This window comes from Coregonus lavaretus (assembly GCF_964263955.1).
Source record: "Coregonus lavaretus genome assembly, chromosome: 9".
NCBI lineage: Eukaryota > Metazoa > Chordata > Actinopteri > Salmoniformes > Salmonidae > Coregonus > Coregonus lavaretus.
The window spans coordinates 15,122,328-15,148,139 of record NC_139996.1 but is presented as its reverse complement, the minus strand read 5'-3'; the positions used below and the strand labels follow the sequence as shown (position 1 = coordinate 15,148,139).

The 25,812-nt window shown below is 41.1% G+C and overlaps 1 long non-coding RNA gene across 1 annotated transcript; it reads right to left on the bottom strand.

Annotated features, from left to right (window-relative positions):
• Positions 1–23,669: 23,669 nt before the first annotated feature.
• Positions 23,670–25,331, bottom strand: LOC311135138. The gene is made up of 3 exons (XR_014613742.1): positions 25,000–25,331; positions 24,007–24,413; positions 23,670–23,874 (listed from the first exon to the last, which is right to left on the bottom strand). It is a non-coding gene; the product is annotated as an uncharacterized lncRNA (long non-coding RNA).
• Positions 25,332–25,812: the final 481 nt, after the last annotated feature.

Below are 25,812 nucleotides of genomic sequence, written 5' to 3'. Positions count from 1 at the left end.
CCCGTCCGGTGCTATATTGTTTGAGGATGAAAATACAGCACATATATCCAACAGAACACAAACTCCGCCCCGCTCAGCCAAAAGCATATCTAAAGCTATTCTATTCTGCCATGTCATTAAGCTAGTTGCCGCTGTCTGCTCATCTAATCCCTTTATTGCATCACGAGTGTGGTTTATAAATCTTTGCTGGTTATATTAAATATAATTATCCGATCTACGTTTTTATTAATTGTTGACCACCAGAAAATACTTGATTCAAACCCAGCTGCGATCTGATTCCTAGCTTTGAATTGTTCTGGAACCCCTCGAGGTACTCCTATCCCATCACAGGATCCTTTCATCAAAGGATCCCGGGAGGAGGTCTTACTTTCTACGTGACAACTCACCAGTCTCTGACACGTTTGATTGTTTACATATGTAGTTGAGTTCACAATCAGTTATCACCACACAACCATCAGATGTCAGCACGGGCCTGGTTTTGGCTCCTAAAATCCTCTGGCTGCAACAAAGAGGAGAGATTAGTCATGGTCTCTTTTAGTTGTGATATTCTCTGTGTAGGAGCAGGTGCTAAGATGCCCTAATCTGTATCCTATCTTACTAGTCCTAAAAAACAATTAGAATCCCCTGAGACTTCAAACGTAGGCAACCTAGGTCGGAATGACTTTGTTATCGGGGGATACAGATAGTTCAAGTTACTACAAGACTCTTTCACCACATTCCCAGGTGGCTTGCATGGAGGATAAACCTGTTTTTGCGTACTTCAGACTTTCAGACAGTACCTACCCTTCTATGGGTCGCACTGCCATTTCTGGTAATTCCCTACTTTCACAATACTACACCTGTCCCTAAACTGTGTATGGAGATTTACATATCCCCCACGCTCTCGATATGAGCAACTACATAGTCCCAGGATGTACATGGTGACATACATAGGGTGATGTCCTCCCCTAAAGTCCCTAAACTTCCCCTTTCCCTACGTCTAGCTGTCTCCTATGCCTTCGTAGACTGTGCTCCGGTATTATTTTATCAACTTGTGTTAGGTTAACTACTACTTTTGGCTGATCAGAAGGGTTTGAGTGTGTTAGGAATATGGCCCCCACAATCAGACAGCTACCTACCGTCAGGAGACCTGTGAATCCCCACCCTTGCCCTGAGAACATGTCAGACGCCAACCCATTGCTTCACCTTCTACCAAACTCACACAGGGATGATCAGACAGGGTAAGGGAATCTTCGTTAAGGAGCCAACCCCCGAGCCCTAATGGTGATCGGTTCTTTCTCCTAACTCTGTGTTTGTTCATCAGGTGTAATTGGGTTTACCTTTTTGCAGTGTGTGACATGCACCCAGATGGATCTAATAGGACTTGATAGGGCCCTTCCCAACAGGCCTGCTTCCAGTTTTTCTTCTTTTAGGGACTGGATCCACACCCAGTCTCCTGGTGAGATAGAGTGGGTCACCTTCTCCTTTAGTTCACCTGTGGGGCACAAAACCTCTGACATACAGGTGTGGTTAATAAACTATCTTCACACATACATGTTGAGCTCTCAATTTCTATTGTTTTTTTAGTTTTTTTTAAGTATTATTTTAAAAAAAATCCTATCATTATTATTTAATCCTATCACTCCCCCTTTTTGACACATGATTTGCCCATGTGTCAATATTACCACCTTTGTAAACCATCCCTTAGGTAATTTATCATCCAATTGCCATGCCTTTCATTTTGAGATTGTCTTTTGCTTCTTTATTGCTCCTCCCACTTCCCTTTTCTTTTATGGCAGCTAAATTCAACTTTCATCCAGTTCAGAATCAATTAGTAATCCAATCTTCAATCTCTTATCTTGTAAAAACACTTATGTTTAGTTCAAACTCTGTTCTACCCAGGCTCTCCCGGGCTTGACCTGAAGACTAATTGTTGGACATGACAAGTCCATTCTTAGGTCACCTATGTCTTCTGTCTAGTAACAAAGAATAAAAATCTCTATGTTCATGATTAACCCAGCTATATCTAATAGCCCACCAAAAAACCTCATCATCTTTTAATCACGACCAATGTCATATCCCTCTGTACTCTCTACCATTTGGATAACATCCCTGATGTATGTATGCCTCCTTAGAGTTCCAAATTACTTTACCATGAGCTGCCATTGCCTTCCCATAGATAAGATCACTTAATTTACCCGTATGCAGTACATAATGGAGTACCCAAGCTTTACAGCAGTTTATCATTACCAAAAAGCTCATCATTTGTTTTTTGTTTTAACGGTTTTAGCGCTTCAAATATAGCAGTTTTCCTGGATGAGTTTAACATTCGCCCCTCCTGTGTTATAGTGTGTCCTAGGTAAATGACCTCGCTCTGCCAAGGAAGGTTAACAATTGGATTGTATCCTTCTTACATCCCTCCTGAGTGGGATTAGCCAATAGAATAACATCTACATAAACTAACATTTTGCTTCCTTCCCTAGGTTCAAACTTTCCCAAATTCTTAGTTATAGCCTGGACAAAGATTGTAAGACTTTCTGAGTAGCCTTGAGGCATCCTAATGTAAGTCCATTTCCTTCCCTGAAAAGTAAAGCCAAACCACCCCTGACTTTCCGGATGAACTGGGATTCTAAAGAAAGCATTAGCTAAATCTATCACTGTAAAATAGGAGTTCTCTGGTTTCAATTGGTTCAGCAATGTATGTGGATTTGGTACACATGGAACTCTGGGAATTATATTTCTATTAAACTAACTGTAAGTCCATGACCATCCTCCAGTCGGCGCTAGGTGCCTCCTTTCTAACAGGAAATACTGGAGAGTTGCATTGAACCTCATCTCCAGGAATTATCACCCCTCCCTTAAGTAAATGCTCAAATGTATGTGTTATCCCTTTTATTGCTTCTGGTTTCATAGTATATTGCTTTTGGTATGGTCTATTATCGGATCGAGGAATCACTTGTACTGGAGCTACCCCCTTAATTAGTCCTACATCTGTTGTCCTTGTGACCATAATTTGAACGGAATTGCTGCTAACTCAGCCTCCTGTTCCTGAGTTAAGAAAATCTCTTCCTGTCATCCGTTAAAACTTATCTCCAGGTGGACTCTGGGCTGGGTTTTTGCTCTCCAATTGAACTTTCTTCTATATCTCCCAGTGGAGTGGCCATACTGATCCCCATTTGGTGTATTCTGCCAGTCAGTAATGTTTTTCCCCTGTTTTATCCATTTACCTAGTGATAACCATTCCTCTGAATGTTCTTTCACTAGGGCAACATGGGGGCTCCACCTTTCTCTGTACAGCCTCTGGCTCTGTGAACCCATTTTAACCCAATTTGAAAAAACAACAATCACAAATAGCCAGGCCTCACTCAATTTGATAGCTCACTTTTATGACCTAAATACTGCCTAACTGAGATGAGCTAATCTCTTTCTCCTAGTTATAATCTAAAGATGGTGATACACACAAAACATGATATCCCCAGTCTTAACCCATCAATAATTGTTTGTATCATTCTAATTCCTCATATCTAATTCATTAAACCACTCAAAATTCCTCGAGTATACAATGATTATTTAATTGATTACCCTAACTCTGCTACATGTGATCTCATCTCAAATGATCCATTATCAATTATTTGTTCAACCCCCTAGGAAAACCTGTCTCCCCTTCTATTGTTCCTGTCCCCCCTGTAAATGTCATATTTGAGTTTTTAGCCAATACAATTACGGTTACATCAAATGTTCCCTCATTTAATGGTATTTTCTTCCTAATATAACTTCCCTAAATGAGATTAAATCCCCTGCCTTTCTCTACTATCCTTATATCATTACTGGATCAATGATAATAACTGTAATAACTATCAATAATAATTGTAATAACTATTTCACATTAAATTGTGTATTTTTTCTGATAATGTTATAATTGTAGCCTATTCCATCACTTTAATTTAAAATATAAGTTTATGTAACAAATCCATAACCCACCACAGGCTGGCGCTATTCCCCAGCACAACAGCCAATGCATACTTTCATCCTAACCAAAATAAATTATCGTTCTAAAATCGTCCAATTATTTTGTATTTTCCCGCTAACCCATTTCAGTTTGCTATTCAATTTATTTAACTGTTCTCTCTGATTATGCCCTAATTAATAAAACAAATACTTGCTATCGTTGATTAGCATACATTTAATGATGTTCCTACCATCTGAACTGTACTGTCTCTCACCCTCCCCTTGCTCCTTCGGGGAGAGCGCATGGTAACCTTATAACATATTTTCATATACTTTTCTAGAATACTTATATTTAAGCTATCTAATTCAACCTTTCACATTTCTCAATCCACATAGTAATCTAGGTATATAGCCCCACTGCGAAAGCTTTGTCTACTGTCCCTACCTGTGTTCGAACCAGGGACATCGCCAGTCACTCCACACCATCTGCGATGCTCTCAAAGTAACTACTCCCAGTTCATAGAGCAAGTGACGTCACCAAATGAAAATCGCAGTAGCTTTCACCTCAGCAAAAAACTCTCTCTTTTCCTTTGATTTCCTATTGAATAAGTTAGTTTTTCTATTTAACCCCTAAACACGCTACAAATAGTCCATTCAACATTACCAAACCAAATACTCATCGTACCCATTCAATCAACACATCAGCCGTGGAATTTACACTCATAAATGCAGATTGTTACTCCATGCCTTGAAATGATAAATAGATTTCCACTAATAGTACCATTAATGATCTCATCTTACCCTCTGACACAAAATGAAGTTCCCTCACTGTACTACGTTAGCTCTACCATGATAATTAGTTCAATTTAACCCTCTATTTGCTTTGTACTATATTATACATTACGTCTAAAACAACATTACTTATGGTCAGTTTATTCCGCCATCATATTATCCAACAACGCCACAATCTTAAACTCATATGGGGCGGCTGGCAGTTTAGTGACCAATAGCGCCGCGCCAACAACCGAGAGGTCGCCGGTTACAATCCCCGAGCCGACCAGGCGAAAAATCTGCCGATGTGCCCTCGAGCAAGGCACTCAACCCCAATTGCTCCCATAAATCGCTCTGGACAAGAGCGTCTGCCAAATTACCAAAAATGCAAATGTAAATATTCTCTACTTTCTCACCCATGACGCACGTCTGCGTTCGGTGAGCAAGTTTAGAACATTCTCTCGTCAGATACCCACATGCGTTCCCAGCCAACTGCCAGTCTTTTCTGGCTCCAAAAGCCACACTTTCGCTCTCTCCAGCCCCTCCCCTCGCAACTCTACTTTTTGAGGAGCTGTGAGGAGCTGCTTCTCGTCCCAGCGCGCCTCCAATATTCCGCCGTTACTCAAAGCACTCTAGTCTACCCACTTAAATCAAATAATTCCCACCTAACTAGTTAAAGTTGGTGCACGCCCACATCCAAACGACAAACCGAATCATTTCAGTCCAATTGTTCAACCAGCACTTTGCACGGTCAAACATCAAACGCCAAATCAAACAACAAACCAAATAGCCCAAACCAAGCACCCAAAACCAGTACTATGCTATGTCAAACATCAAACATCAAATCAAATACTAAACCGAATTGCTTCGACACAACTATTCAAAAGCAGTATTATGCTATGTCAAACACCAAATGTTATATTTCAAATATATCAATTCAAACGTTCTAGTTCAGTCACACTCATTCATCACTTTAGTTTTATGTTCCCAATTGTTTTTAACGGGTTATATGGTTTAAGCAACCACAAATCCAACAGTTATTCCCAATTTATACCGTTTGGACAGCCACAGACGTCTTTTGATTCCCAATTTGTTTTCTATCAAGGTACACAGGTTTATCATTCACACTTTCATGCATACGACTACACTCGCACTGTCTAACTTTTTATAGTACCTCCTATGGGTGTCTTTTGTTAACGTTTGCACACTTTAAACTTTATTTCCTAATTGTAATTCTCATTATTTACTGTTTTAAAATATTCTTTGTATTCACAGTCAAAAATGGTACACAGTTAAACGTAGTATACAGTTATCACACAGCAAAAATAGTACACAGTTATCGCACTCACTCACAATACACAGTCATAATCCTATCATACAGTCAAATATGTCACACAGTCATAAATGACACACTTATATTCCACACACAATCTATTTGGGCACACAGCCGCGTCTATTTTATTCAAAACACTGTGCTGAACCTAGCCGCAACCCTTAGTTACGGACCTTGCCAGTCACCAGTATTATCTAAAATTTCCCGAACCTAGCCGTATCTCAGTTACGGACCTTGCCGGTGTAATTCTTCGAACCTTAGTCGTACTGTCGTAGTTACGAACCTTGCCGATAGCAATTACTTAAACCAATTATTCCCTATATCTTCCGAGCCTTAGCCGTATTGTCGCAATTACGGACCTTGCCGGTAGATGTCAGTATTGTCTCCTGAACCTAGCCGTATCTTAACGGACCTTGCCGGTAGAACCAACACTCTCTGGTACCATGGTTTAAACATCACATTTACTAAAGGTTTGCATGTCACTATATTGTGCTTATCTACTCATAATAGTTTCATAATTTAGTTCACTTACATCAGACAGGTGTTTCACAAAATTAATTTGGATAAAGCCAATGTGCAGATCTTTGGTTATTTAACAATAGGTATCTGCTTACCTTTTTAGAAGCCCGGGCAGTTTGTGAAACACACGGTTCGATGAAAGAGGTGACCAAATGGGCCGGACATTTACCCAGCGAAGTCCCTTCTACCAGACCGCGTCGGGGTCACCAATTGTCAAAGTCGCGTCAATTCAAATCTGGTATTAGGAACAAAAGAGGTCAACACGACTTCTAAGATATACTAGTTATTTTAATTAATGCAAAAACCTTCAATGGTAAATTTGATGTTTCGTATATACGGGCTCTCTGAGATACCTCGCAGGACACCCCAGAGAACTAACACATTGTTTCAGATCCAATACTCAAATACTCTGACAGAGGGAATTTCCCACTTCTCTGCTGGCCAATTAGAGTAGAGACTTGAGCGTGGTTTAAACTTACTCAGCCAATCCATTGATGCACCCCTGTTGCCAGCCTCTTCTGTTACCAGGCATACGTTCATCATAACAACCTATCATAGTGAGAAGAGCCAGCTCCCTTAGACACCATTCCTATGTCCAAGGAAGGTTCACAGATCACAAAGAACCAGTATATTCCAGCATCTGGAGACACAATCCTTATCTCATTCTACCCCCTAAAACAGCTCTTCACATCAATCACAGCCTCCCAGGTGTCACAGCCTACATTAGCCCAGTCAAGAATGCATTCTTTCTAAGTTAGTCATCCCATCAATTTAGGAGAATAATAAATCCCCAATAGTATACATAGTTGCTGTTTTTATTATTCTTAACCAAGCAAACCCTGCAATGTTTCAAAAGGATCTATGCACTGGTCGGGAATAGAACCCGGGCCCTGCGTGGCAGGCGAGAATTCTACCACTCAACCACCCATGCTTGAGATGGGCTAGATTTTGAACATTGCACATGTGCCCCTGCATATCCTTCACATCACAGGAGGGGTGAAATGAACAGAAATAGAATCTAGAGCCGAGTGTTAACAATTTAGCAAGAATTTGGCAAGTTTTCAGTTTTCTCCAGCAACTGTTTGTGAAAGAGCCTAATGACAAATTCAGCTACTATCAAGCTGCCTTCCAGTTGTCTCTAACGTTTTATAGCATTTAGGGACTTTTCACACAGCTGTCTGTGCAATAGTCACAGCAACGGTGCACACACAGGCAGAGAAGCACAAGGGGAGAGGGGAGGAGGGTAAGATGGAATCTAGCAACTTTAGCGACAGACGGAGTCACCCATAATTCACCAAATGATATTTTGAAGGAAGAAACAAAGTACTTTAAGCATATGTTTTCTTTTCAGTCGCCTCCATCTCCTCTAACTGAAGCTAATTGTAGAGATTTTTTTTCTATTGATAATGTCAAATTAACAGCCACACAGAAAGACTCATGTGAAGGTGAAATTACAGAGGAGGAACTTCTGGATGCAATTAAAGACTTTAAGTCCGGGAAAACTCCAGGGTTGGATGGCATACCAATCGAGGTATACCAAACCTTTTTTGATATACTAAGAGGACCGTTATTAGCATGTTTTAACCACTCCTATGTAAATGGTAGATTATCTGACACTCAAGAAGAAGGTCTGATCTCATTATTACTGAAACAGGATACAAGTGGAAAATATAAAGATCCAGTCCATTTACAAAATTGGAGGCCCCTTACACTTCAGTGTTGTGATGCAAAAATCCTAGCAAAATGTATAGCGCATAGAATTAAAAAGGTGTTGTCGGATATTATTCATTCTAATCAGACAGGTTTTTTACATGGAAGATACATTGGAGATAATATAAGGCAAGTATTGGAAACAATAGAACACTATGGAAAATATGGGAAACCAGGCCTGCTGTCACGCCCTGGCTCTGGGGACAATGTTATGTTGAGCCAGGGTGTGAAATTCTATGTTTGATATTTCTATGTTGGGCTGAGTGACTCCCAATCAGAGGCAACGAGTGTCTGCTGGGTGTCTCTGATTGGGAGCCATATTTAACTATCTGTCTTTCACGTGGTGTTTGTGGTTTCTTGTTCATTTCGGTTCGTGTGTAACCGTAGACGTCACGTTATCGTTTATTGTTTTGATCGTGTGATCTGTAAATAAAAGGATATGTTCACTTTCAACGCTGCGCCTTGGTCCACTCTGTTAGACGATCGTGACAGAAGAAACCACCAAGATATGACCAAGCAGCGTGTCCAGGAGCCATCGCCAGGGAGATCCCTCACAGATCTCCTTCGCCTCCTGGACTGGGTCAAGCCGAGTGAGGAAGAGAAGGGCTTGACATTATGGCAGAAGGGCGAGAGGCTGGCGAGGGACATGGAGACCTGGTCCACGGGTAGGAGAGACGCCCCGAAAATTTTTAGGGGGGGGCTCACGACGTCGGACCAGCAGGAGGCCGCGATAGAGCGGCCCAGTGGGTTGCCGGAGAAGGCCGCCGGGTTACGGGGGCCACTGGTCGAAGAGGGGATGGAGGAAGTAGAGGCACGGCGAGAGGTACTGGCGTGTGTTGCCAGTCCGGTCCGGCCCGTTCCAGATCCCGGTGTAGGGCCAGTGGTGTGTGTCCCCAGTACAGTCCGGCCCATCCAAGCTTCCCGCACCAAGCCAGTGGTGTGCGTCGTCAGTCCGGCACGGCCCGTGCCTGCTCTCCGCACCAAGTCTATGGTGCGTTTCGTCAGTCCGGCACGGCCCGTTCCTGCTCCCCGCACCAGGTCTGTGGTGCGCGTCGCCAGCCCAGTCTGGCCCATTCCTGCTCCCCGCACCGAACCTGCGGTGTGCGTCGACAGCCCGGCTCTGCCCGTTCCTGCTCCCCGCACCAGGTCTGTGGTGCGCGTCGCCAGCCCAGTTCGGCCCATTCCTGCTCCCCGCATCAAGTCTGTGGTGCGTCTCGTCAGCCCGGCTCTGCCCGTTCCTGCTCTCCGCACCAAGTCTGTGGTGCGCGTCGCCAGCCCAGTCCGGCCCATCCAAGCTCCCCGCACCAGGTCAGTGGTGCGCGTCGTCAGCCCGGTCCGGCTCATTCCTGCTCCCTGCACAAAGACAGGGGTGCGCTTCGTCAGCCCGGTCCGGCCCGTTCCTCCTCCACGCATCAAGCCAGGGGTGTGCGTCGTCAGTCCAGCACAACCCGTGCCTGGGTCATATCCGGAGCCGGATCCGCCACCGAGGCGGAGTGCCCACCCGGTCCCTCCCCTGTTGTGGTTGTTTGGCGCGGCCGGAGTCCGCGCCTTTAGGGGGGGGTACTGTCACGCCCTGGCTCTGGGGACAATGTTATGTTGAGGCAGGGTGTGAAATTCTATGTTTGATATTTCTATGTTGGGCTGAGTGACTCCCAATCAGAGGCAACGAGTGTCTGCTGGGTGTCTCTGATTGGGAGCCATATTTAACTATCTGTCTTTCACGTGGTGTTTGTGGTTTCTTGTTCATTTCGGTTCGTGTGTAACCGTAGACGTCACGTTATCGTTTATTGTTTTGATCGTGTGATCTGTAAATAAAAGGATATGTTCACTTTCAACGCTGCGCCTTGGTCCACTCTGTTAGACGATCGTGACACCTGCTATTCATAGCAGACTTCGAAAAGGCATTTGATAAAGTTCGACTGGGGTTTATATATAAATGCCTGGAGCATTTCAATTTTGGAGAATCTCTTATAAAATGGGTCAAAATCATGTATAGTAACCCTAGGTGTAAAATAGTAAATAATGGCTATTTCTCAGAAAGTTTTAAACTGTCAAGAGGAGTGAAACAAGGTTGTCCACTATCGGCATATCTATTTATTGTGGCCATCGAGATGTTAGGTATTAAAATCAGATCCAATAATAATATCAGAGGATTAGAAATACAGGGCTTAAAAACAAAGGTGTCATTGTACGCAGATGATTCATGTTTTCTTTTAGATCCACAACTAGAATCCCTCCACAGCCTCATAGAGGATCTAGATACATTTTCTAACCTCTCTGGATTAAAACCAAATTATGACAAATGTACTATATTACGTATTGGATCACTAAAAAATACAATTTTTACATTGCCATGTAGTTTACCAATAAAATGGTCTGATGGTGATGTGGATATACTCGGAATACATATCCCAAAGGAAATAAATGATCTCACTTCAATAAATTTTAATAGAAAGTTAGCAAAAATAGATAAGATCTTACTACCATGGAAAGGAAAATACCTGTCAATTTGTGGAAAAATCACCCTGATTAACTCTTTAGTATTATCCCAGTTTACCTATTTGCTTATGGTCTTGCCTACGCCTAGCAAACAGTTTTTTAAATTATATGAGAAAAAAATATTCAATTTTATTTGGAACGGCAAGCCAGACAAAATTAAAAGAGCATATTTATATAATGAATATGAATTCGGAGGACAGAAATTATTAAATATTAAAGCATTAGACCTATCACTAAAATCTTCAGTCATCCAAAAGTTATACTTAAATCCGAACTGGTTCTCAAGCAAATTAGTAAGATTGTCTCACCCACTGTTCAAGAAAGGCCTTTTCCCCTTTATTCAGATTACAACCTCTCACTTTCAGTTATTTGAAAAGGAAATAATCTCCCAAATGTCACTATTTCTAAAACAAGCCATAGAAAGTTGGTTGCAATTTCAATTTAATCCTCCAGAAACGACAGAACAAATAATGCAACAAATATTGTGGTTAAATTCAAATATACTAATTGACAAAAAACCTTTATTTTTTGACAGAATGTTTAAAAAAGGTATAATCTTCGTAAATGATATCATCGGTAGGACTGGTGGAGTTATGTCGCACATGCAGCTAACAAAAACATATGGAAATGTCTGCTCTACCCAAAATTACAACCAAATAATTGCAGCCTTACCGCAAAAGTGGAAGAGGAAAGTTGAAGGGGGAGAAAGTAAGGAACTTGTCTGTCGGCCTTGCATTAAAGAACATAATTGGTTAAGGAAAACTGTGATAAATAAAAAAGTATATCAGTTTCACTTAAGGACCAAAGGATTGACAGTGTTAGAAATTGCGTGATTCAAATCTGGTATTGGAATAAGAATCAAGAGATCTTCAATCCAAGCTTAATTTATTATATGCAAAATGTATGTATGATAAGTATGAAGGTTCGTATACGGGCTCACTGAAAAACCACGCAGGGCAGACAGAGAACTAGAATTATTGTTTACAGATTCTTTCTCAAATACTCTGACAGAAAGCCTCCACCTCTTCTGTTGGCCAACCAGAGCAAAGGACTGAGTGTGGTCCAGACTCCATTCAGCCAATCCGTTGGCGCAGGGGTTGGTCCCAACTCCTCGGCACTCCATTTGTTGCCAGGCATAAGTTGCTATGATAATAACCTGCGGAGTCAGCACCCAAAAAGACACCATTCCACTGTACTCCATGTTCAAGGACAGTTTCACAGACTACAAAGAGAGAGTGTTCGTATCTGTAAGAAATACAAGTCTTATCTGTCCTACCCCTAACGTTCCTTACATGAATAACAGCCTGTTATGTGAAACAATCCATATCAGTACAGTGCTCCTCATTAATGCATTCCTTCCAAGCTATTCATCACATACAGATCCAATTATGAGAAAAATAAAACCCAACAATTCCCCTTTTTGACGCCCTCTAGGGTGTCAATCATTAAAATACAATACAAACAAAAATAAACACTTTTATTAATAGACAATTTGATAATAAAAGTCCTTCAGTCCTTCCATCTACACCCAACTTGCAAACGGTTGGCCACAAGTCACCCAGGCACTTCAAACCTTCACATAAGGAAAGACAAACATTCTCAATGGTTAACTTGATTAATAAAGCATAAAACACAGGATTAATAGAACACAAAACATAAGATTATTAAAACATAAAACACCAACAGGGAAGTACATTTTGGCCCCCTTTAGACACCCTCTAGAGTGTCACTCCACCAAGCCTGGTAGGTTATATCCTTCATTCCTTAGGTCGGAGTCCGGGATTGGGCCGTATCTCACCATCTGTTTGGAAACCACCTTCTCCATCTCCTTTTCTCACCAACCCTCAGACACAGGAAATAAGACAACATCCACAAAGAACAAGTATACCCATAGAAGCTATAACTTCACCCAGAATAGTTACAACAATAGTTTTCCATTTACCAAATATGTTATCAAACCAACCGTTTATGGAGCTATCAATACCAGAGTTCTCAACCAGTTCGTTCGCCAGCGTGGTGAGTCCCTGAAGCGCTTTGGTCACGGACCCGTCCGGTGCTATGTTGTTTGGGGATGAAAGTACAGCACATAGATCCAAACAGAACACAAACCCCGTCCCGCTCAGCCACAAGCATATCTAAAGCTATTCTATTCTGCCATGTCATTAAGCTAGTTGCCGCTATCTGCTCAGCTAATCTTTGCTGGTTATAGTAAATATAATTCATCCAATCTATGTTTTTATTAATTGTTGACCACCAGAAAATACTTAATTCAAACACAGCTGCGATCTGATTCCTAGCTTTGAATTGTTCTGGAACCCCTCGGGGTACTGCTATCCCATCAATATATATCCTTTCATCAAAGGATCCCGGGAGGAGGTCCTACTTTCTACGTGACAACTCACCAGTCTCTGACACGTTTGATTGTTTGCGTATGTAGGTGAGTTCACAATCAGTTATCACCACACAACCATCAGATGTCAGCACGGGCCTGGTTTTGGATCCTAAAATCCTCTGGCTGCAACAAAGAGGAGAGATTAGTCATGGTCTCTTTTAGTTGTGACATTCTCTGTGTGGGAGCAGGAGCTAAGATGCCCTACCCTGTATCCTATCTTATTAGTCCTAGAAAAACAATAAGAATCCCCTGTGACTTCAAACTGAGGCAACCCAGGTCGGGATGACTTTGTTATCGGGGGAAACAGATAGTGCAAGTTACCATAAGACTCTTTCACCACATTCCCAGGGGGCTTGCATGGAGGATAAACCTGACAGAGAGTCAAAGCCTGTCAAGGGGAACGGAGTAGTTGTTAACCTTGGTTTGGCTGTCCTACAGGCATAACAGTCCTCTTTAGACCGTATACTGAATCCATTCCAACCACAGGTTAAAATCTATTTACTCCGTCTCCATCTGTACTACTTCCTTCAGGTCTATAGTTTGCACTGTCTCACTACCTCCCTCAGAGAGGTTTACTCTATAGGGTGCCCCAGTTGAAGAAGATATCTCACTTGTCAGGTCTGTAATCTGTTTTAGCATAATTCAGACTTTCAGACAGTACCTACCCTCATATGGGTCGCACTGCCATTTCTGATAATTCCCTACTTTCACAATACTCCACCTGTCCCTAAACTGTGTATGGAGATTGGTGATGTCCTTCCCTAAAGTCCCTAGTATTTCCCCTTTCCCTACGTCTAGCTGTCTCCTATGCCTTTTCAACTTGTGTTAGGTTAACTACTACTTCTGGCTGAAACAGGAGGGTCCGTGTGTGTTAGGAATATTGCCCCCACAATCAGACAGCTACCTACCGTCGGGAGACCTGTGAATCCCCACCCTCGCCCTGAGAACATGTCAGACGCCAGAGGCCAACCCATTGCTTCACCTTCTATCGAACTCACACAGGGATGATCAGACAGGGTAAGGGAATCTTCGTTAAGGAGCCAACCCCCGAGCCCTAGTGGTGATCGGATCTTTCTCCTAACTCTGTGTTTGTTCGTCAGGTGTAGCTGGGTTTACCTTTTTGCAGTGAGTGACATGCACCCAGATGGATCTCTCAGCTATTCTGCTGGCAAAGGCAGTACTTGGTAGGGCCCTTCCCGCCAGGCCTGCTTCAGTCTCCTGGTTAGATAGAGTGGGTCACCTTCTCCTTTAGTTCACCTGTGGGGCACAAAACCTCTGACATACAGGTGTGGTTAATAAACTATCATACATGTTTTTTTGTTTTTTTAAAAAGTATTTTGTCCTCTCCTTCGTATATATTTAATATTTAATCCAACCATCCCCCTTTTTGACACATGATTTGGCCATGTGTCAATATTACCACCTATGTAAACAATCACTTTAGTTAATATTGGTAATTCATTATCCAATTGCCATTCCTCCACTCTCTCTTCTGTTATTTTATGGTTCAAATCAAATATACTATTACCAAACTATAATCTTCTTCACAATTTGCACAGTATTACAAATTACCCTCAACTTAGTAAAATAAACTATCTTAAAGTCCTCCTCTCATGCCTTTAGAATTTACTAGTGTGGATGATTAAAATAACACCAGAATGTTAAAACAGAGTTCAGAGGCAATTGAAATCATTTAACGAACTGTTTAATCCCATAGTATACTAAACATTACCATTATTCTAAATACTTCATAAATGTTAGTTATCCCAAGTGTTCATTAAGTCCTCATGACATTCATTCTCATAAGAAATCATATATACCCCAAACTCAGCCAAAAGCTAAAAAACTCCATAAAATGCACTGTGTGTGTGCTCCTCTAAGACCTATCACCATTGACCTACTGAAACCCCCCCAAAATTGAAACAACAAGGCTTTATAAACATCATACTAGGTGTGTTGTTTTTTGTTTGAAAAACCCAATTTGAAAAACAACCACAAATAGCCAGGCCTTAATTTGGTAGCTCACTTTTATGACCTAAATACTGCCTAACTTCACTACTGCTCCCCTAGCCCTTGGCAACATTCCAACGAGATGAGCTAATCTCTTTCTCCTGGTTATCCCCAGTCTTAACCCATCAATAATTGTTTGTATCAATCTAATTCCTCATAACTAATCTATTAAACCACTCAAAATTCCTCTGTTCTCTCTGATTATGCCCTAATTAATAAAACAAATACTTGCTATTGTTGATTAGCATACATTTAATGATGTTCCTACCATCTGAACTGTACTGTCTCTCACCCTCCCCTTGCTCCTTTGGGGAGAGCGCATGGTAACCTTATAACATATTTTCATAGACTTTTCTAGAATACTTCTATTTAAGCTATCTAATTCAACCTTTCACATTTCTCAATCCACATAGTAATCTAGGTATATAGCCCCACTGCGAAAGCTTTGTCTACTGTCCCTACCTGTGTTCGAACCAGGGACATCGCCTGTCACTCCACACTATCTACGATTCTCTCAAAGTAAATACTTTCACGTCGCACATCCAGCCACGTCATCACCCCGTCTAGCCAGCCCTTCCGTCTCAAACACCCTAGTAGCCAAAATAAAACACACTCTAACAGCGTTCTGCATTTACCTCTATCATCGGGTTTAAGAACTAACGTAACAACATTAACTATTCTCTATTGCTGTAGTAACGTCTTGTTTGGTTCAGTTTATTTATTACGGAGTGTCCATAATACTATAATAATACATAATCGAATTCCCCTCATGCATACAGATTTCACCTTATGCCATTGAAATGCCAAATAAACCATAATAGTTCAATGGAGTCCCCTATTGGCTCTCCCCTACCTATACATTACTTCTACAACCACTTTAGTTATGGTCCGATTACAAATTAAACCTTATCACATGATCAAACAACGCCACAACCTTAAACTCATATGGGGCGGCAGGCAGCTTAGTGATCAGTAGCGCCGCGCCAACAACCGAGAGGTCGCCGGTTCCAATCCCCGAGCCGACCAGGCGAAAAATCTGCCGATGTGCCCTCGAGCAAGGCACTCAACCCCAATCGCTCCTGCAAGTCGCTCTGGACAAGAGCGTCTGCCAAATCACCGCAAATGTAAATATTCTCCACTTTCTCACCCATGACGCACGTCTACGCTCGGATGAGCAAGTTCAGAATATCCATCGTCAGAAACCCCCAGGCACCTCTCAAATAATCACCCCGTGGTGTTCCCAGCCAACTCCCTGGCTCCAAAAGCCACACTTTCGCTCTCTCCAGCCCCTCCCCTCGCAACTCTCTCTTCAGCTTTCGGTGGGAGCAGGCTCTTTTGAAGAGCTGTTTTTCGTTTTAGTGTTCCAAATATTCTGTGGTTATTTAAAGTATTTTAATCTATTTATTTAAATCAAATCATTCCCACCTAATTAGTTAAAGTTGGTGCATGTTTATATTGAAACGATAAACCAAATTATTTCAGTCTAATTGTTTAACCAGTATTTTGCAGGGTCAAACATCAAACGTTAAATCAAATAATAAACCAAAAAGCCTCAACCCAAGCACCTATAACCAGAATTATGCTATGTCTAACACCAAACGGCACAGTTCAAACATATCAGCTCAACCGTTTCAGTTCAGTCACACTAGTCATTCATCACTTTAGCTTTATGTTCCTAATTGTTATTAACGGGTTATATGGTTTAAGCAACCACAAACCCAACAGTTATCCCCAAATTATACAGTTTGGACAGGCACAGACGTCTTTGATTCCCAATTAGTTTTCTATCAAGGTATACTGGTTTATCATTCACACTCTCATTCATACGACCACACTCTCACTGTCTAACCTTTTATCATGCTTCCTATGATTTTTAAGTCATAAACCGTACTGTCACACCACTTGTGTAGAATATCTTCTATGGGAGTCAGACCCCTCTAACCATAGTTCACTACTTATTTAAAATACCTCTTATGGGAGTCACACCCTCTAACCAAAGGTCACACCATTTATTTAAAATACATCCTATGGGAGTCACACCCTCTAACCATAGGTCACACTGTTTATTTAAAATACATCCTATGGGAGTCACACCCTCTAACCATAGGTCACACTGTTTATTTAAAATACATCCTATGGGAGTCACACCCTCTAACCATAGGTCACACTGTTTATTTAAAATACATCCTATGGGAGTCACACCCTCTAACCATAGGTCACACTGTTAATTTAAAATACATCCTATGGGAGTCACACCCTCTAACCATAGGTCACACTGTTTATTCGCTTTAAAGTGCCACCTATGAACCTCTAGTCATAGTTTGCACTCCCATGGGTTTAACCATCACAATTATCAAACATTTGCATAGTATATTATGAAATCGAAATAGTATATTGTAATCGTTATTTATAGTACAATAGGGTTCACTTACATCAAACAGGTGCTTCACAAAATTAATTTGGATAAAGCCAATGTGCAAAACTTTAGTTATATTACAATAGGTGTTTTGCTTACCTTTTTAGAAGCCCGGGCAATTTGTGAAACACACGGTTCAAAGACAGCGATTGTCCAATAGGCTGGATGAATTCCAGCGAAGTGAAGTTCCGCTACCAGATCACAGTCGGAGGTCACCAATTGTTAGAAATTGCGTAATTCAAATCTGGTATTGGAATAAGAATCAAGAGATCTTCAATCCAAGCTTAATTTATTATATGCAAAATGTATGTATGATAAGTATGAAGGTTCGTATACGGGCTCACTGAAAAACCACGCAGGGCAGACAGAGAACTAGAATTATTGTTTACAGATTCTTTCTCAAATACTCTGACAGAAAGCCTCCACCTCTTCTGTTGGCCAACCAGAGCAAAGGACTGAGTGTGGTCCAGACTCCATTCAGCCAATCCGTTGGCGCAGGGGTTGGTCCCAACTCCTCGGCACTCCATTTGTTGCCAGGCATAAATTGCTATGATAATAACCTGCGGAGTCAGCACCCAAAAGACACCATTCCACTGTACTCCATGTTCAAGGACAGTTTCACAGACTACAAAGAGAGAGTGTTCGTATCTGTAAGAAATACAAGTCTTATCTGTCCTACCCCTAACGTTCCTTACATGAATAACAGCCTGTTATGTGAAACAATCCATATCAGTACAGTGCTCCTCATTAATGCATTCCTTCCAAGCTATTCATCACATACAGATCCAATTATGAGAAAAATAAAACCCAACAACAGCCGTCCCATATAGATTGCAAAATAGTTGGGAAGAGATCTTTGACGTACCGATCCCATGGCATAGTGTTTATGAACTGACACGCAAAACGACACCGGATTCAAAAATTAGAATCTTTCAATTGAAATTATTATATAAAATTCTTGCTACCAATAGAATGTTATTTATATGGGGGATACAATCTTCCCAGCTCTGCAGATTTTGCTGTGAAGAGACAGAATCATTAGATCATTTGTTTTGGTTCTGTCCATTTGTAGCTTGTTTTTGGACACAGGTCCAGGAATGGCTAAAGGATTGCAATATTTACCTGGAACTAACCTTGCAGATAGCATTACTGGGTGATCTGAAAAGTCATAGTCAATCAATCAATAATATAATAATACTTTTAGCAAAAATGTTTATTTTTAATTCACAATCTGTAGAAGCAATGAGAATAGAAAGGTTCAGAACTTTTGTAAAACATCACAGTACGGTTGAAATATATATGGCAAATAGAAATCCTATATGGATGGTGTTAAGAGATAGATGGGAGGTATTGAATAGAGTTGAAGGATGGGACTAATAACAAATAACAACAAATAATAACAAAGATAGCTAATAATGTAAGCATACTGTGTCCATAATAAGTATATACAGTGGGGAAAAAAGTATTTAGTCAACCACCAATTGTGCAAGTTCTCCCACTTAAAAAGATGAGAGAGGCCTGTAATTTTCATCATAGGTACACGTCAACTATGACAGACAAATTGAGAAAAAAAAATCAAAAAAATCACATTGTAGGATTTTTCATGAATTTATTTGCTAATTATGGTGGAAAATAAGTATTTGGTCACCCACAAACAAGCAAGATTTCTGGCTCTCACAGACCTGTAACTTCTTCTTTAAGAGGCTCCTCTGTCCTCCACTCGTTACCTGTATTGATGGCACCTGTTTGAACTTGTTATCAGTATAAAAGACACCTGTCCACAACCTCAAACAGTCACACTCCAAACTCCACTATGGCCAAGACCAAAGAGCTGTCAAAGGACACCAGAAACAAAATTGTAGACCTGCACCAGGCTGGGAAGACTGAATCTGCAATAGGTAAGCAGCTTGGTTTGAAGAAATCAACTGTGGGAGCAATTATTAGGAAATGGAAGACATACAAGACCACTGATAATCTCCCTCGATCTGGGGCTCCACGCAAGATCTCACCCCGTGGGGTCAAAATGATCACAAGAATGGTGAGCAAAAATCCCAGAACCACACGGGGGGACCTAGTGAATGACCTGCAGAGAGCTGGGTCCAAAGTAACAAAGCCTACCATCAGTAACACACTACGCCGCCAGGGACTCAAATCCTGCAGTGCCAGACGTGTCCCCCTGCTAAAGCCAGTACATGTCCAGGCCAGTCTGAAGTTTGCTAGAGTGCATTTGGATGATCCAGAAGAGGATTGCGAGAATGTCATATGGTCAGATGAAACCAAAATAGAACTTTTTGGTAAAAACTCAACTCGTCGTGTTTGGAGGACAAAGAATGCTGAGTTGCATCCAAAGAACACCATACCTACTGTGAAGCATGGGGGTGGAAACATCATGCTTTGGGGCTGTTTTTCTGCAAAGGGACCAGGACGACTGATCCGTGTAAAGGAAAGAATGAATGGGGCCATGTATCGTGAGATTTTGAGTGAAAACCTCCTTCCATCACCAAGGGCATTGAAGATGAAACGTGGCTGGGTCTTTCAGCATGACAATGATCCCAAACACACCGCCCGGGCAACGAAGGAGTGGCTTCGTAAGAAGCATTTCAAGGTCCTGGAGTGGCCTAGCCAGTCTCCAGATCTCAACCCCATAGAAATCTTGGGAGGGAGTTGAAAGTCTGTGTTGCCCAGCGACAGCCCCAAAATATCACTGCTCTAGAGGAGATCTGCATGGAGGAATCGGCCAAAATACCAGCAACAGTGTGTGAAAACCTTGTGAAGACTTACAGAAAACGTTTGAACTGTGTCATTGCCAACAAAGGGTATATAACAAAGTATTGAGAAACTTTTGTTATTGACCAAATACTTATTTTCCACCATAATTTGCAAATAAATTCATTAAAAATCCTACAATGTGATTTTCTGGAGAAAATAAATCTCATTTTGTCTGTCATAGTTGACGTGTACCTATGATGAAAATTACAGGCCTCTCTCATCTTTTTAAGTGGGAGAACTTGCACAATTGGTGGCTGACTAAATACTTTTTTTCCCCACTGTAGGTTGTATGTTGGGAGCTTTTGGGAAAGAGCACAGTTAGAAAGATATGGCATTTAGAAGCAAACCGGATGGACATCATGAAAATGATCGGAGAGGTTGAGAGTAGAAGAAGTTCAGGAGCAAAAATAAATAAATATATATATATATATATATATATATATATATAGAATTATTGTAAAATTAACTCTGTCCATAAGGTGTAGATAATAAGTATAGACCGGAAGTAGAGGCCTGGGCGTTGTTGTTCACTAATTTACTCCAAGTAGGGAAAGGATGGTGGGGTTGAAAAGTAATAAAGGGGAATATATATATAAAAAATAAAATAAAACATGGGGGATTGGAAGTGATGCAGACAATTACATTGATAGAAGATACAATCTATCTGCAATATTAAGCTGATCCATTCCCCCCGAGAAAAAAAAAAAAAAAAAAAAAAAAAACACTTTAGCGACAGATCAAGCAGCCAATAGCACTTTTTGCTGCTAAATAGTTGGCAACATAGAGTGGAATGAAGAGAAGAGGGAAGAAGATTGAAGGGTAGGAAAAACAGGCACAATGGAGCTTGATTGTTCTCTGATAATTGGATTCTTCTGTATTGTTCAGTCACTCCATCAACTTGTTTAGTCACTCCATTGAGTCGGGGAACCCCCTTTAAATTGCTATCAAAGCATTGGTGGTTCAGTGGTAGAATTCTCGCCTGCCACGCGGGGGCCAGTCGCGTATAGCTGTAACAGCCGTTTTGTCGAAACAGCGCCACTGAATCAGTGTGTGGCCGAAAATATATTACATCCGTAGTGGTTTAGGACTACCATAGAGAATGAATGGGAAACGCTTTAGGGCTCTTTTTATTTTTTTCAGGCTGCCTTTTTCTTGAAACGCTTTTATTGGGGGTTCAATTCTAAACAAGGAAACTGTATTCTGATATTTTTTCCCCATGTATTGGGGAATTGAATGATAGATTATAATTAGATTTTGTCACTATTGGTTTTATTTGATCATGCAGTGTATTTTCCCAAGCCCAAAACACAGTGTACTTGAAGTGTATTACTTGGAACGTTTATATTGTACCTTTGTACACTAAATAGTTATATTTACTATACTATTTAGTATAAGTATAATTCAGTGTTTTAATATAGACCCACTTTTACTTGCTATTTTTGTATACTGATAACATATGATTGATGAATAATATTTCAGAACATTGATAATATACTCCAAATGTATTCAAAATATTATACATTCCCCATCTTATTTCAGGTGTACTAGTTTATATCCAGTGTATTAAAATAATAGTATTTTGTAATGGGATTTTCTGCTTTTGTGAAAGTGTTATTTTAAAGACCAAATTACTTCATTCATTTATGCTGATGTGAAATTAATTTAAAGATAACACCTTTCAAAATAATTAACACATTTATGTACTGCACATATTCTACCATAAGATTTTCCTCTTCAGTTAAAGATTGCAGTGGATTATTCTTACTTATCAGCCCTACCTGTTGAGGAAACAAAAGTACTTCATCCGATGACCTGGTAAAAACCTTCTTCAGCCCTGCAGTCGACTTGAATGCACAGACCAGCCTTTGACCTCCTTGCCAATCTTAACTTAGATTTAGGGTTACACAAACCAAACTTTTCTGTCAGTTGATTTTTCATGTACCTTGTGCCACAATGTAATTATAAGCAACCCTGTCTGACTTCATGTACAGTATGTTCAATATGTAAACATGAATTAAAGGCAAGAGAATTGTATTGAACTTCAAAATTGTTTTATTAAAAGATTATGGCCATTTTGTTTGTTTGTGTGTGTGTGTGTGTGGATGCGTGTGTGTGTGTGTAAATCAACATTTCCTCTTTTCATCCATCCATCTTTTCTTTTCATCATGATAAAAAGCAGATGCCTGGAACTCCTTCCAGGTCATTTCTTTCTCCATACCCTTGGCCTGGTAGAGGGAGAACAGCTTGGCAGGACAATAAATATATTTCCCTGCCACTCCGGGGAACCCTGTGTGAATGTGAGGACTATTAGGGCCCTGTTTTAGTTCCAAATGGCAGAACCTGCACAAACGGCCAGAGGGTACCACATCTGCTGACTTCCTCTTTTGTTTGTCCTTCTGTTGTTCCACTTTCTGTTTTATGGATTCAAGTTCTTGTTGAAAGAAGGGTGTTGACATGAAATCCTCAAAAGACATTTTGGGGTTTGTGAGGCCCTCTGCTCCATATGTTTTAAATACTTTTGTGGAGCAGTAGAAGTACCTAACATGCCCACTCTGATAAAAATAATGAATTGAGGAGCCATCATTCATGTAACGGGACTTGGGTTGGCCACATGAAAGGCAGGTTTTTGTCATTTTTTTCTTTTGCTGCTGTTGTTGCTCTGACTGTTGCTGCTTTTCCATCAGTCCCAAAACAATTTTCTCTATGGCAGCTTCAGTAAGAGGAGCATTTTGTGTGGGCAGTGCGGGTGGGTTCACAACTGCAGGTGGGAGTGCTGTTACAGGGACACAGGTTGTGTCACTACCCATGGTTAAGTGCTGCCACAGTTGTTGGGTCTCCAAGAGCTTTTCAGGACTGGTGTTAAGGGAGGAACTGGTGTTTTTTAATTTGGCCAGGTGTTTAATATACCTTCCAATGTGGTGTTTGGTGGTTGGGTGAAGCAGGCTGTTGGGGTCTGCACATGAACTTTGTGGCGCAGTGGTCTAAGGTCTACTCCTGAGTGGCGCAGTGGTCTAAGGCACTGCATCGCAGTGCTAACTGTGTCACTAGAGATCCTGGTTCGAATCCAGGCTCTGTCGCAGCCGGCCGCGACCGGGAGACTCATGGGCGGCGCACAATTGGCCCAGCGTCGTCCAGGGTAGGGGAGGGAATGGCCGGCCGGGATGTAGCTCAGTTGATAGAGCATGGCGTTTGCAACGCCAGGGTTGTGGGTTCGATTCCCACGGGGGGCCAGTATATAAAAATATGTATTCACTAACTGTAAGTCGCTCTGGATAAGAGCGTCTGCTAAATGACTAAAATGTAAATGTAAATGTAAACTTTGCACCATGGAAGCATAGTCAAAGTCCACCAGTTTCAGCATGTCCTTCTGTCCATGATGCCTGGCAAGCAGACCATCAATAGCCACCCTCATTGGGCCAGGCCACCGATTGTGGTCCAACACAAAGACCCGGCCACCAGTCTTGATAGGCCCCGTGCGTGCACTTCTTGGTGAGGCGGTCATAGGCAGTGGAGGTGTGCAGGGCAGATCTGAAAGAGAGGAACAGTTCTTCAGTGAAAGTAATTATGCAGAATGCATGTGTCTGCAAGCATATTTAGGTGCGTGTGACTGAGTTAGTGTGAGAGAGATATGCCTATGTTTGTGGTATTATTCTGAATTACCTATGTCCATCTGGGGCTCCTCAGTGCTTTCTCTCTTTAAAGCCTCAGTAGCAGGAGCTGCAGAATCAGGAAATCTGACAGTCGGCGGCAGCTGTGTTGCTGAGGGTTGACATTTCTCAACAGGGAGAGGGGTCAGGAATACGGACATGTCTGTCCTCTTCTGAGATCTGTGCTTTTCCCAGTCGAGAGGAACAGCACGGCACCCTTGCTCAACGTACTCGAGTCCAAACCTCTCTCCCGTGTCCACTGTTGGAGACTTGTAGTGCTGGATATTTGGCGCTCCCCGTCACATTCACAGAGGCCATGTTCAAGTCTGTGATCAGTAGTGGGTCAAACACTGCAGGCAAAACCACACCCGGCTGTTTGAGATCCACCAATCTCTGGAAATGCCTGTGTGACATGTTAATCTAAATGATGAAGCAAAGAGTAAACAAAATTAATTATTTAATTATTTTTAATGATACCTTTCAGGCTAATGTACTAATTATACAGTACAATGTATAATATACACACACAACCTTCAACTATACAGATCTATAACCAATCCCCAAATATACACAACCTCATCTGGACAAACCAATACCCCTCCCCACATATACACTGGACAACACTTGCAATAGTAATTAACAATTAACAATCTTGTAATTAACTTTATTATGAACTATAGCTTTCAGACTATTCTGTAATATCTATACAGAAATAGCTACATCATTTAAGTGACTTATTATGAACGCATTCACATTGTATAATTCGTGAAAACATAGAATACTTGTTTATTTAGATCGCGCTATAATACTATAATACTTACAAATATATATGAGAAACGTATAGTTTCCACAAGTCCACGTTTCATTCAGATTACGTTCTAACAAAATTACTCTGAATATCCGCTGTATTTACTATTATTGCATTATTAAAAGATCCGAAGACAAATAAAAAAAAAGACAATCGATGATAAAGAACTCATATTTTGTATGTAAAAACACGACTTACCTTTGGCAGTCCTTACGAATTAGAAGCTGTTGTGTGTCTGACGTAGCTAAAACCGCTAATGTAACAAAACGTAAAATGCTCGGATCAAATGCTGAAATGTAAAAGAAATTCACGAATCAGAAAAAGTAAATAAGGCTCAGATGAGTTGTTCCCGGGTGTTTGTTGTGGTTCGTTGTAATTCGGCTATTATCTTCGCCACCTCTTGCGTAAAACCTGCCACAGCGCCTCGGAGGGCATACGTGGCCATACATATATTGCATCCGTAGTGGTTTAGCACTACCATAGGGAATGAATGGGAAACGCTTTAGGGCACTTTAGCTAAAGAATCCTCGGCTCCCGCCGCGGGAGGCCCGGGTTCGATTCCCGGCCAATGCATGTACACTTTTTGCTCTGGTACTGGATTTGTATAAATGGATTACACATTTGGCATTGCTATGTCTTGTATCATGAACATATTCATTAAAAGGTTTACTGTATTTCCCCCACATCATTTTTTATTTTAGTTTATTGTCCTCTGATGGTTTTCAAGTGCACAATATTTACAGTAAACACATTGCTCTGGTTCATTCAATAAGATCATTGGCAATAATCAATTCATAATTTACACCTAGTGGTGCACCCAGCATTAACATTAGCTACTATTTTGCTTGAAAGGGTTTTCTGATAGCTCTGCTCTTAAACAACCTCTGTCCGTTTGATCACAGGAGTCTGTGGGTTTCAGCAACATCTGATTCTTCACTCCCACAAGGTAAGTGCTAAGTTATTGAAATGTACATTTAGTCATTAGATCAGTTTCATGAATTTATATTTTAA